The sequence below is a fragment of the Procambarus clarkii genome, chromosome 18 (assembly GCF_040958095.1).
Source record: "Procambarus clarkii isolate CNS0578487 chromosome 18, FALCON_Pclarkii_2.0, whole genome shotgun sequence".
Lineage (NCBI taxonomy): Eukaryota > Metazoa > Arthropoda > Malacostraca > Decapoda > Cambaridae > Procambarus > Procambarus clarkii.
The window spans coordinates 9,132,445-9,145,495 of NC_091167.1; the positions used below are offsets into that span (position 1 = coordinate 9,132,445).

Here is a 13,051-nt window from a genome sequence, read left to right on the forward strand (position 1 = left end):
CTCCATATTTCTAATGCTTGCTTTCCTTTGGGACATTCTCTTCTGTTATAGCTTTAAGACTTTCCTGGAACACTGTGCATAAATAGGGGCATAAAAACAATTTGTTTAACCATTATACAGCGGCTATAAAGAAATGCTATACAGTAGTACAATACAGTGGAACTTCGAGTGACGAGCGACACTAGTTACGAGTATTTTGAGTAACGAGCAAACTACTCGTAGAAAATTTGTCTCGACTGACGAGCTTTCGATTGATAACGAGCATTCCCGCTGGTTCTCGGACACCTCCAACGACAGTGTTGTTGTTTTGCAAGACAAGTTTTCCACATGACGAGCTAGGTGACGGAACGGATTACATTCGTTAATCGAGGCGCCACTGTACTGTACTTGCAAAAAAAAAAAATAATAATTTTTCATTATAGTTATTAATTTGTATGCATAATGTAAGAAAAACATGAAAATAAGTGAATCTTTAACGTTTCACTGGATGGAGGTGCTCTACAAGGCTGCGTTTGGTACTTGTCAGCGCCTGGTGCTCAACTATGATGACACTTCCTGTTTTATTCTCCGATGTTTCACTGATTGTTTTATCACTTATTTTTCTTTATTTATATCCAGAGAACTTTTATATCCATACAGTATTTCCATCATATTTAATTAAAACCCAGACAATAATTGTTTCAATCATTCATGATGATGACCGCATTTGCTAAGTAACATTCATGACAATAACCTAATTTGTGCCATGACATGGTAGCAGAATTCTTTCATGGGTCAACGTAAACACCTTTGCATCCACATAGGCCTATTATATCCATACTGTATTTGCATCCATACACGTAAAACAGACAATAATTTTGTAAATTTCCATATGATGATTACCGCATTAACCTATGAATCAACAAATGACAATAACTGCTGTCCAAGAATTAAAACAAAAATTATTGACCGATCAATTAAAATAATTGCTAAAGGATTTCAAATGATAGATCAATTGACTATTACAAGTGAAGCAGTTACCATTTCTTTGAAATAAGAAACACAAGCAAGCATAATATATGGAGATGAATTTAGCAAACATATGAAAAGAAGTGGAGAGTAAAGGAGAAGACACAGCAAATCAGATAGTAAAGAGCAGAGAAAGATAAGAGAGGTGTAAAGTATTGAGAGAAGGGCAAGATATGGGGATGTGCAGAAGCCGCAGCAGACCCCTAAGAGGTACTGTAGTGCCACTGTTGCCAGAGAAAACAACAACTGTGGTGAGGGAGTGATCAATTTTATATTTTAACTGTAGTTTTCATCTGGGTGACCAAGGCCAGCTGGTCAACTTCCTAACATAACTACAATGTTACATACACAACTGGCTATGTCACTATGCTTGTGCCTTTGTCAGCTAAAAGGCATAATACTTAAGTATACAATTCTTTCGATTTCCTAAGCACAGTACCAATGTTAAATACAAATGAGCTCAGAATTCTAGCAGGACTATGCTTGACAGTATATAGTTTTACTCTAGCATGCAAGTTTAATACTTGACTTCTGATAGCATTAATATCTATCTCATTGTTGTTACTCATATTACTGCATGGCAAAGTGAAGCATTAGTGCTTTAAAATTAATCTCATAAAAGCAATGATTAAAATTATATTGGAACAGCATGGACAAAAGGTAGTTATGTACTGTACATGCCACTAAGGCATGCAGAATACACTTTACTGCAGAGTGCTGAAGAACAAAGGCAAGAAATTAACAATATATCTATAAACTTTATCAGTGTATAACCTAACTTTATCCTAAATTACAAATAACTTTTGCTATCTCTGATCTCTAAGCAGAGAAATATCTCTGGAACTGCAGGGTTCTAGGCCACATTACAATACTAAATCACAGTGAATCTACACCCTTAGTTTTTCCACATTGTCTACATTATTTACATTACAGTATTAGCTAATTCTCACACGTGAAGTAGTGGTTCAAACACATGTGTCACTAAACGACAGGATCTCTGCAGCGTTTATTGACAAAGATACCAACCCAGCGGCCTAACATTTTCCAGTAACATTTTATCAACTTCGGATCAACGTTTTCAATGCTGATTCATTGTTACAGTGAAGTTATTTGGCCACATTTGTCCGAGGGGGCAACATCAATACTGATAAATTAAGCAAAAGAAAATCTGCATGTTGATATGATTAGCTGATAGATACAGTATACTGTATTTACCTCCACTGTATATACAAGGCCCGGGAGAAGAGAGGGTCATCAAAACACAACAGCCTCGGCCCAAGGTAGGAAGGAGATCCTCGTGTTGGGTTTTTGCGCACAACAAAAAACACAAATCAAGTTTTAATACTTTGAGCTCATTTTAATTACTGCTTCATAAAAAATATATAATCTTAATTATACTTTTATCTATACTGATTAAGGGGGTACAGGTGGTTTAATGATACCATTCCTCTCCTGGGCCATGTATATAACGTACACAATTATCATAAACGTATTCAGTTTAGATACTCTATTTTATAATTGGCAGCTGTATACAAAGTAAGAATCTGTAGGTAATTGTCTTACTGCTTTAGTGAAAATATCAGTGCACATTACTACTGCACAAACATAGGTTTAACTACAAGGCATCACACATCACCACTCAGCTGATACAGTAGAGCTGGATACAGTAGATAAAGGTTTCTGTAATAAGGCTACACACAATCACAGTAATGATAAATTATACAAAAATCAGAATTTTTAAAATGTGATATGAAGCTTTTTAGCCATCAAAGATTATTACAGTAAGCAACTTGATGACCATTCTCAGTGGGCATATATGTGCTTGAAACTATCTTCTAGCAAAGATTACTGTAAACTAAAAGCTGAAGACTTACTATTAGTTCAGAATTATTATGATATTACTAATTCCTTTAATACTCATACACTTTCTATCTTTTTAAGAGCTTGGAGTAGGTTTCTCAGATGCAATAATACAAGATCTACCACTGCAAGTCACTTGTAACCTGTACAGGTACAAAGAAAATTGAACATGGAATGACCAGACATTTGAATGTGAATTCAAATGATCAGCCCAAAAGTAAACAAATACGGTAATTAAATTCAGCCCATACTTATGAAATAAAATAAAAGTGACAACATTTTGGGTCCATCCTAGACCCTTAACAAGTCACATTATTGTGACATTATTTGCTCATAAACAAAGTGATTAAAAGTGCCCCAGGCACTTTTAATCAGAACAGAAACAGAATAACAGAACAGTTAACAGAATTCTTAGAAAATTATCTTTCCTAACAGAGGTAGCTCGGAGAATAATGGTGCTTGGAACCATCATTAACACCAGCAAGAGCACAATTTACTGCTGGTTACCAAAATGTGAACACATGCATTTAAATGGTATTACCCTCAAATATATTATCTCCAACAAAGCACATTAATCTTCAAGTTTGCCCAAAATGTTGCACATGGATGATGATGATTATAATCAGGTTTGATTATAATAATCAAACCTGAATTTACCTGAGGACCACTATCTAGTGACCTAAACAAGGACAGTAAGTTGGTGTCTTGTCAAAGGTCCCCCCATAAAATTTGTCCTGATGATTTTATCGAGCTGGACTTTGAGATTCAGCATTGTTTTACGGCTTCGGCGGGTAGGCTGTTTCATGGGTTTATAACCCTATGGGTGAAAAAGCATCTCCTGTTTTCAGTCCAACATTATGACTTATTGAACTTGAAACCATTGCTACTTGTTTGTGTTACAGCTGACCTGAAAGGTGGTTAGCAATTTATATGACTAGGAAGAGCATCACCTAATACCTTCATGGCCAAGTGGTACCCAATGAAATGCCTGAAGTTCCAGTTGGGTGTCTCTGGGATCCCTCCATATTGTGGGTGCCTGTGGCACATTTTGTATGTTGAGAGTTACATTTTTGTACAAGTCATCTTATTATAGTGATTATACTGTAATTATCTCTATTTGTATTAAAGCCACTAATCATGTGCAACATTTCAGGCAAATATCTAAATCATGTATTTTTATAAGTACAGTACTGTAATGTACCCAGTACAGTAAACTATTATTATTATTATTATTAGTACTGTATTATTATTGTATAGAATAATGTTCTGTGTCTACACCTCAGTTTTAAGAGTATTTTATGTGGTGACAAGAACGTGACTAGAATTTTTTTAACACATCAGTTCATTTCAAATATTTAATGTATTAAGTATGTTTCATCCAAAATAAAACAAATATCATTGTAAACATTGTGCATGGTGATACAGTATAAAGCACATGTTTAACATCCAGCAAACATAACATTATTGGTCAGTCAAAATTGAGCATTTCCTTGTATAAATTTCATTTGCAGATTTTAACACAGGCATCTGGACGACAATTTGAAATAGAGTACAATATTGCATTTACGATATATCCAAAACAATATGGATGACATTAAATAATGTTTCAATTTTGAAATCACATGCATAATATTTCATACACGGTATGTATATCACATTGTAACAGAAGCAGCACAGCACATGTATAAATATTCCAACCTAGCCACATTATTGTGACATTCTCGGCACAACATATATGCCTGTTAGGTAAGGCCTCCCAGACAATATGGCTGTATCTTGCATGCTGCTCATCATTACTGGCACAGATATAAACTCTTGTTTTCCTTGAGAAATGTGAGCCATCGATAAAAATGTGAACAAGTCTCGCCACCAGTTGACACAACCCACAAGAAATATCTGATATTCATTATAATCACAGGCACATAATACTAACCTCACTTGTAAATATTGCAAGTACTGTACACAGAGAAATCACATTATCGTGATATATCAATTAGAAAATCCACAGGTACTGTACTGTAACTGTACTTGCCATAAATTTTTGCTAAACATAATAAGTACTGTAATTCACATGAAATTACTATACAGTATTATTTATATAACAATTATTTCGATTCTATTATCACCAGCAGTTTACTTAAAATTCTAGTCCTCAGCTGTAGTGAGCACTGAACATTATAAGTAATTTGTTACACTGTATTTCCAACAACTACTGGAAACACAAAGGAGCAATTTTCCGTACATCCACAAAGTACTTGACATAATGAGGCAATTCTTCACCAATCAGTTGCTCTTTTTATTATTATAATATCCTTAATATCAAATATTACCAATATCGGAATACGTAATTCTAAATAATGTGTTAATAATATCATACACATAACCCTTAAACTTTGTAATAAAATAAGAAGTAAGATATACTTTAAACCACAACATCTATGTTACTGGTGTATGCAAGTTGACTAGATAAAACCCATAATGTCATATGAACCACTTCACATTTAACCTGAATATGCGACACTACATACACAAATAAAAGTCATTTGCTATAGTGGCAAACCCTCCACATCTGACAACGTTTCGATGGACCTAGAGTAAATAGACACAATGTGGGCAATATATTTCTGACTGTTAAGTAATATAGTACAGTACTTTATTACTGCATGGGTAACAGCCTCTCCTCCATATCGACCTACTCTGGCTTTGCGCTCTGGAGAGGACACTTCAGCCTCGACATCCCGAGTGTAACTCCATAGTCTCCCGAGCCTGCAGGATGCCTACCTACCTACCTACAGTACTTTAGTTAAATAATAAAAGTCATATGGATATATTCATATATCTATAGTCAACTACAGTATACAACGCATTCAGACATCAGTAACTCATACCAATGATTTACCCCATTTATGATTTTCTGGATAATTTTTCAGCTGCATATTAGTGGCTTTATATAATTTATATTGTATTCCTATATATACATATTATTCCACTATTATACATGTATACATAATACCCCCACTGTATTATACCATTGTATACATAATACTCCACTGTATTATGTTTCAAATGTATTTTGTATAAATAAACTTTATAATTATTATTATTTTTGTCATCAAATTAAGTTCACAACTGTTCTCTGATGCATTGCAGAAAGCCTAGCTTCCTCACCAGGACCAGGATTCCTCAACCATTTGTGTGTCACCTTACAAAACCTGAATTTTCTGAGGTTGGAAGAAAACGTGCTCAGATTGGGGACTTGTTTATTTTATAATGAATAATAAATTAATATATAAAATTAATATAATAAATTAATTTATTATATAAATTAATTTATTATATAAATTAATAAATAACAAATCAATAGATAAAATTATTATTATATAATAAATAATAACAACAAATAGTATAATGATAAGCAATTATTTTAATGAATCAAATAGCTAATTTGGATGAATGATAAATAATTATTGACTAGTGCATAACAATAAAGTATTAAGGAATAATTATAATGAATAATCCTTAATGATAAAGTAGAGATCAATTACAATTAATAACTACATCCATAGGTAGTAAATGAAAGTTGCATTAATTAGACTAATTACAATTCATGGGAATATTTCTTAGCTATCTGCAGGCTTATCACTTTGGGGGTTCCGGCGGAGCACCCCCAATCCCAGGAGGGCCAGCGGGAGAAGGATTAAGGAGAAGGGGTTCCTTACTCTTACTAGCACGTAGACTGGGCAAAGGATTAGCTGCGGACAGCGGGACACTTGGGGACCGGCGCTGCACCCCCACCGCAGGCCAGCTGGCCGGACCCCCCCCCCCCCCCCTGAAGGGCGAGGCCCGCTGGTCGCAAGGAGGCCTCAGAATGGCAGTGCAACAACGTCCCGGACGTAGTCAGCTGGGTGTTGCAGCTGGTTGCTGGACCCGCCGTTAACTCCGATGGCTAGCCCGTCAAGAGAGCCGAGTGGCCCTGTCAATTCTAAAGGTAAGAGTGCGTGGTCGGCTGAAGGCGAGCCTATCTCTGCGAGGGCGGCGCGAATTAATCGCCCTGAGGAAGTGTTGCCTGTTCACTGGGTACAGGCCGGGTAGAACTTGCCGGGGGGCGCTCGCTGGGCTAGGGTATGCATGTGCCCTGCACTGCGCTTGTAGGATCCGAAGAGTGTCGATTCCTGACCATGTAAGCGATACCTGGTCCAGTCGGAGCGTGCGTCGATTTTTTGTTGCGTAGATCACCTCCCCCAGGCTGAAAGATATAAGGCAGTAAGGGTGGGCAGAAGCGGCACGCAGTGTTATCGTGACAGGCAAGGGCACAGACGAGAGGGAAACCCTAGCTGAATCAATACGGAGACGTAAAACGGGGGGAGGGAGCCCGGCACAGGAATTAAGAGATTCCTTAATTAACAATCCTGGATGAATAAAGAGTTTTCCGAACAATTATACTGAAGCAATGAAGGGGGCTAACAATTCTAAGAATCTTCCAGCAAACAGAAGGGGGAAGTACCTTTGCTAAGAGCAAAGGTGGGAGAAAGCCAGTAGGAGAACAGCAAAGAAGCACAAAGCAACTATAAACAGGGATAATATGAAACACTATAAATCTTGAATATAACAATACATATACCAAGAACGGGTATATACAATAAAGCAATATATACATAAACCATAAAATGGAATAAGAACCAATTCTTAAAGCCAAATCTATAACATGCTTGTGTCCTAAGCGGATGTAGAATGTGAGCGGGGAACATTACCCTTGGTCTCCATCCCATCTCTTCCTCCAGACGGGTGATAGGGCTGGATAGAAGCCAAGGAGTCTGCCTTAAGTGGCCGCTGAGTGTAGTCTTGTGTTGTCAACGAGCGTCTGCAAGCCGCAGCTAGTGCGCCGTGAACTTCGGCTACATCTTTTAGAACAGGAGCAAAGTGAAATCGACGGCAGGGAACCGTCATCCAGTAACTGTAATAAGGAATAATATTAAGAATACAATGTCGTAAATAATCGTACAATGTAAGAATACAATGTAATATCGTAAATAACCGATGACGGCAAGTGCCGCAGAATGGAAGAAAAATAAATTGCTGGGCGCAACGTCGGTTGGAACGCTTCAGCTGGAGGTTCCTGACTGAAGCATCGGCTGCCGGGAAGCCTAAGATGGAACTGGGGTGTTAGCAGCTGTAACATCGTCTGCTGAAACTAGCCGAGTCTGTGAGGGCGCCCGCTGCAACAGCTACGGCCGAGCCACCAGCTGGCCCATCCTCTGCAGGAACAACACCGGCTGGGACAACGTCGCTGTAAAAGCCTAACAATGTAATAAATTATATTACATGAATAATCTTAAATAAAATGGTGTAAATAATAAAATTATAAACCAATTATAACTATAATTAATTATAAATAATTATAAATTGCAAAACAAAGTATGCTCAAAATGAAGCTGGACTATAACTCTCTAGAGAAACAGGATTAACACTGAGCCGAGGTAAATACAACCAAATACAATAACAAAAAGGAGTGAAAAAAGACACGTCAGCTGGAACTTCGCGACCAGCGGCCTAGGAGGCTGCTGAGACATCCGGGCTACACCGGGCAGACAACACGTCTGGGTAAACCAGCGGCCTGGGAGGCCGCAGTGACATCCGGGCTACACCGGGCAGACAACACGTCTGGGTAAACCAGCAGCCTGGGAGGCCGCAGTGACATCCGGGCTACACCGGGCAGACAACACGTCTGGATAAACCAGCGGCCTGGGAGGCCGCCTAGCTATATGACCAAATAAATATAAAACTGAAACATCGCCGGCTTAACTCGTCACAGGAAGGACGTCGGCTGGGAAGCAGCAGTACCTTCCGACTAAATTGAGGAATAAACTGAAAGTTTAATCGCAGCAGAAAAGTTGTATAAAACATGGAGCAAACGCAATGCATAAATTGCAGTAACAAATTGCTGAGGGAAATGGCTCATAGAACAAGTGCAGGAATAATCTAAAGTCAGAGGCTTGCTCCATGCTAAATTGAGGAAGACTTTAATCTTAATACACGTCATGACTGGGAGACTAAGGATATAACAAGTTATTTTAGTAAGCGTTTGGTTAATGATGGAGGAACGTAAATCACCAAAACAGGAGCGGGCTCCTGTTTACTAAATTGACATGGAAATACGAATTCTTTTAAGAATAGATTTTTTTTTTTTTTTTTTTTTTTTTTTAAGGCAGGAGGTGTAAGCAATGCTATAAATTTCCTAAATTTGCCGCGTAATGAAACTAATCAAGCTAAAAGTCTAAATAAAGGAATGTAATAAAATTGAACAGAATTAATTAAAAATGACCGCAATAATTAGAATTAAATCCATTACTCGTAACCCCTCTTGTATATATGTACCTTACCTAAATAAACATTTGATTTGATTTGAAGTAGCTCAAGCGGCAGACCGCACGGCCAGGCGTTATGCTGGACGCTGAAAACTTGGGATGAGGAAGGGGCCCGCGTAACCGGGCACTCCAGGCAGACCAACATCTGGTACACGCGACCAAGGAAAACACGGGAATATTGTGCTACAGCATTTGAACGAAACGTGGTGGAATTGACGTACCGGGCTACACCGGCCAGACGAAAACGTCTGGGTACGAACGTGCCGGCTATACCAGCCGGACGAAACGTCTGGGAGCAAATGTACCGGGCTACACCGGCCAGACGAAACGTCTGGGTACGAACGTGCCAGCTATACCAGCTGGACGAAACGTCTGGGAACAAATGTACCGGGCTACACCGGCCAGACAAAAACGTCTGGGTATGAACGTGCTGGCTATACCAGCTGGACGAAACGTCTGGGAACAAATGTACCGGGCTACACCGGCCAGACGAAAACGTCTGGGTACGAACGTGCCGGCTATACCAGCCGGACGAAAAAACTGGGAACAAATGTACCGGGCTACACCGGACTTACGACAACGTCTGGGACAAACGTGCGGGCTAAACCGGCCCGACGAGACGTCTGGAGACGCCTACAACTAACACATCCTGGTTGACTTTACATAATCACATAAAAGGCAAACCAGAGGTTAAACAAACATAAATGTAAAACCAGCAAAGGAACACGCAGCTTGACACCGCATAAAAATCATTAATACTGTAAATTAAGGAAACTTATGGAAAAACAAATCCATAAAACAAAGCTAGGGGCCAGAGGCCTGTGACACTGCAGCTAACTTTACCTAATAACTTATAGGCAATAGCAAAAGTTAAAACAAACCAGCTAAAGAAACATCCAGCTTAACACTGCATAAATTTCAGTAGTAAATTAAGGAAACTTGTGGGAAAACAAGTCCATGAAAACAAAGCTAGGGGCCAGAGGCCTGTGACTCGGCAGCTAGCCTAACCTAGCTGACTTTACCTAATAACTTATAGGCAATAAGCAAAAGTTAAAACAAACCTGAATGTAAGGCCTCACGTCGACTGGGTGAGGGTGGAGGTGGGGGGGGGGGGTGTTCAGGCCTCCCGAGTGTGCTCCAAATTACAGCCACCTACTGGAGAAAAACCAGTGCCCCAATAACACCGAGGGTCGCCACCCCCTCTAGGACCACTGCACCTGCATTTGGTCACCAAGGCTGAACCAGCAGGCGTGCATCAGAGCGCGCGCGCCAACACAGAGACAAACACTGGTCCGACGCGCCAACAAAACACAAACACTACCTTAAATGTTGAGAAGGGCAGGACGCCCCTGACGGGACGCTCCTCGTCGTTGTCGAGAGGAACTGGTGTAGGGTCCATGCTGGGAGAACAGTTGAGCGGGATAAACTTCTGTGTTTACGACTCGCTGAGCAGCAGTGAGTCGTTATGTAAGAGCAGCTGCTGGCTTGGGGAAAGGGGCCCACGCCGTCTCCGTCCCGGTTTATATAACCTCGGGTCAATGCGCGCGCAGCTTGGGGCGGTTAAAGTCGGCTTCCAGACATACGTTTTCTTCCACTCAGAAAACCCACCGTTTTTGGGAAACAGTGTTCTTTATCTTTCCTCAATCATAGAGGCCGAAGTGAAGTCTCAATTTGAAGTTTTCTTTATATGCAGTATAGTATTACGTTATGTACATAACATGACAAATCTCAAATAAAGAGAATGCAATTATATATGTATAAACTTTTTGTATCATAACTATGATTTGATACAGTAAAAAATAGGATGGGAAGAGTACTCTTCGCCAGAGGAGTACTTTCCAATATATTTGTTCTTCAGCAGTCTTCACATCTAATGGAACATCATCGTTCTCTTTATACTATGGGATATCATAAATAAAGCTCTTTATAACACTGACATACATTGAAATTGAAATTGAAATTGAAATAAGTTTATTGAGGTAAAATACACACAAAGGGATGAGGTAGCTCAAGCTATTCTCACCCCGTTCAGTACAACGTGTTAATATATACATAGACACACATCACAAATAAACACATTACCAAACATTCTGAGAGGTAAAAATATACATTTCCTCCCTCACAAGTAGTATGTTATCAGACGTACACACAAATACTTTTATGACCTAGGTATACTGTATAGACAATTTGCAAGACACCTGCAGATAATTCAACAAAATATTACAATCTTGGTGCAAAATTCTTATATCTCTCAAGAATATCATCAACCTTTCCGTTGTGACACATCCAGGCTATTTGTTCAGGAACAGTCCTTATCTCAGTGTTTCTATATACATTAATCAACGGACAATCAAGAACATAATGGGCCAGGGTGTGAGACCTTAACATACCACATAGTTTACACTTCGTGTCATTACCATGAACATCTATCCCATATTCCCAGTAATATATTTGTACCCAAGCCTGAGCCGCATGTACACAGAGTCACTCCAAGCATTTCTCCTTTTACCATAAGTGAAATGGGTGTTTTGACTCACATACATGTAGTGTTGCATGGTTTGACTACTCTCATACATTATCTCTCTCCTCTCCACTCCCGCCTGTGCCTGAATATTTCTGATTTTGCTTCTTATTTGTCTCATTGTGAATTCACATTCAATGTCAACTTATAGATTAATAGATTCAGATTCAGATGTTTATTCAGGTAAGGTATATACATACAAGTGATGTTACATTAATGGATTGATATATAGATAGAGCTAGTACATACAATGCCTAAAGCCACTATTACGCAATGCGTTTCGGGCAAGAAAAACATTAATATCTAGAACTTAATACTAATTGAGCATAAAGAATAAAAGATGTTGAGAACAAATACAAATAATGATAAAAAAAAAGGGGGAACATGACTGAAAAAGCAGCACAAATACAATAGGTTGACGAACAGTGTTTATTAAAAAAAAAAAGAAAAAAAAAAAAAATAACAGACATGGGTTGACAATAGAGGAGTGAGGTAGATTACAGGGAATTTATTAGGTAGTGTTTAGTTTTTATCTTAAACTGGTTGAGAGAGGTACAGTCTTTAACATGGTTGGGAAGGTCATTCCACATTCTGGGCCCCTTGATTTGCAGAGCATTTCTAGTTTGATTAAGACGTACTCTAGGAATATCAAAACTGTATTTATTTCTGGTGTGGTGCTCATGGGTTCTGTTACAACCTTCTATGAAGCTTTTAAGATCAGGATTGGCATTATAGTTTAGCGTTTTATATATGTATAATACACATGAGAGAATGTGCAGTGACTTAATATCTAACATATTAAGAGATTTGAGTAGGGGTACCGAGTGATGTCTGGGGCCAGAGTTGGATATTGTTCTAATAGCGGCTTTGTGTTGGGTAATTAGAGGACGTAAGTGATTTTGGGTAGTAGAACCCCAAGCACAAATACCATAGTTGAGATAAGGATAGATAAGGGAGTAATAGAGAGTCACCAGAGCAGGGCGTGGTACATAATATCTGATCTTAGAAAGAATGCCCACAGTTTTTGAAACTTTTTTTGATATATTTAGAATGTGTCCCTGGAAATTCAGCTTGTGGTCAATGAGAATGCCAAGGAATTTGCCATCTAATTTGTTACAAATTTGGGTATTGTTTATTTTGAGATTTATAAGACTAGAGGATTTATTGCCAAACAGAATATAGAAGGTTTTGTCAATGTTAAGGGTGAGTTTGTTGGCAGTTAGCCAAAGATGGACTTTATTTAGCTCAGTATTTACTGTGGCATTTAGAGCAAGAGGGTCAGGACTGGAATAAATGA

The 13,051-nt window shown here is 38.7% G+C and overlaps 2 long non-coding RNA genes across 2 annotated transcripts; one reads left to right on the forward strand and one right to left on the reverse strand.

Annotated features, from left to right (window-relative positions):
* Window positions 1-163: 163 nt before the first annotated feature.
* Window positions 164-5,968, forward strand: LOC138365794 (uncharacterized). The gene is made up of 2 exons (XR_011229002.1): window positions 164-3,098; window positions 3,304-5,968. It is a non-coding gene; the product is annotated as an uncharacterized lncRNA (long non-coding RNA).
* An 886-nt stretch (window positions 5,969-6,854) lies between these two features.
* Window positions 6,855-13,026, reverse strand: LOC138365792 (uncharacterized). Its single transcript, XR_011229000.1, has 2 exons — window positions 10,555-13,026; window positions 6,855-7,822 (listed from the first exon to the last, which is right to left on the reverse strand). It is a non-coding gene; the product is annotated as an uncharacterized lncRNA (long non-coding RNA).
* Window positions 13,027-13,051: the final 25 nt, after the last annotated feature.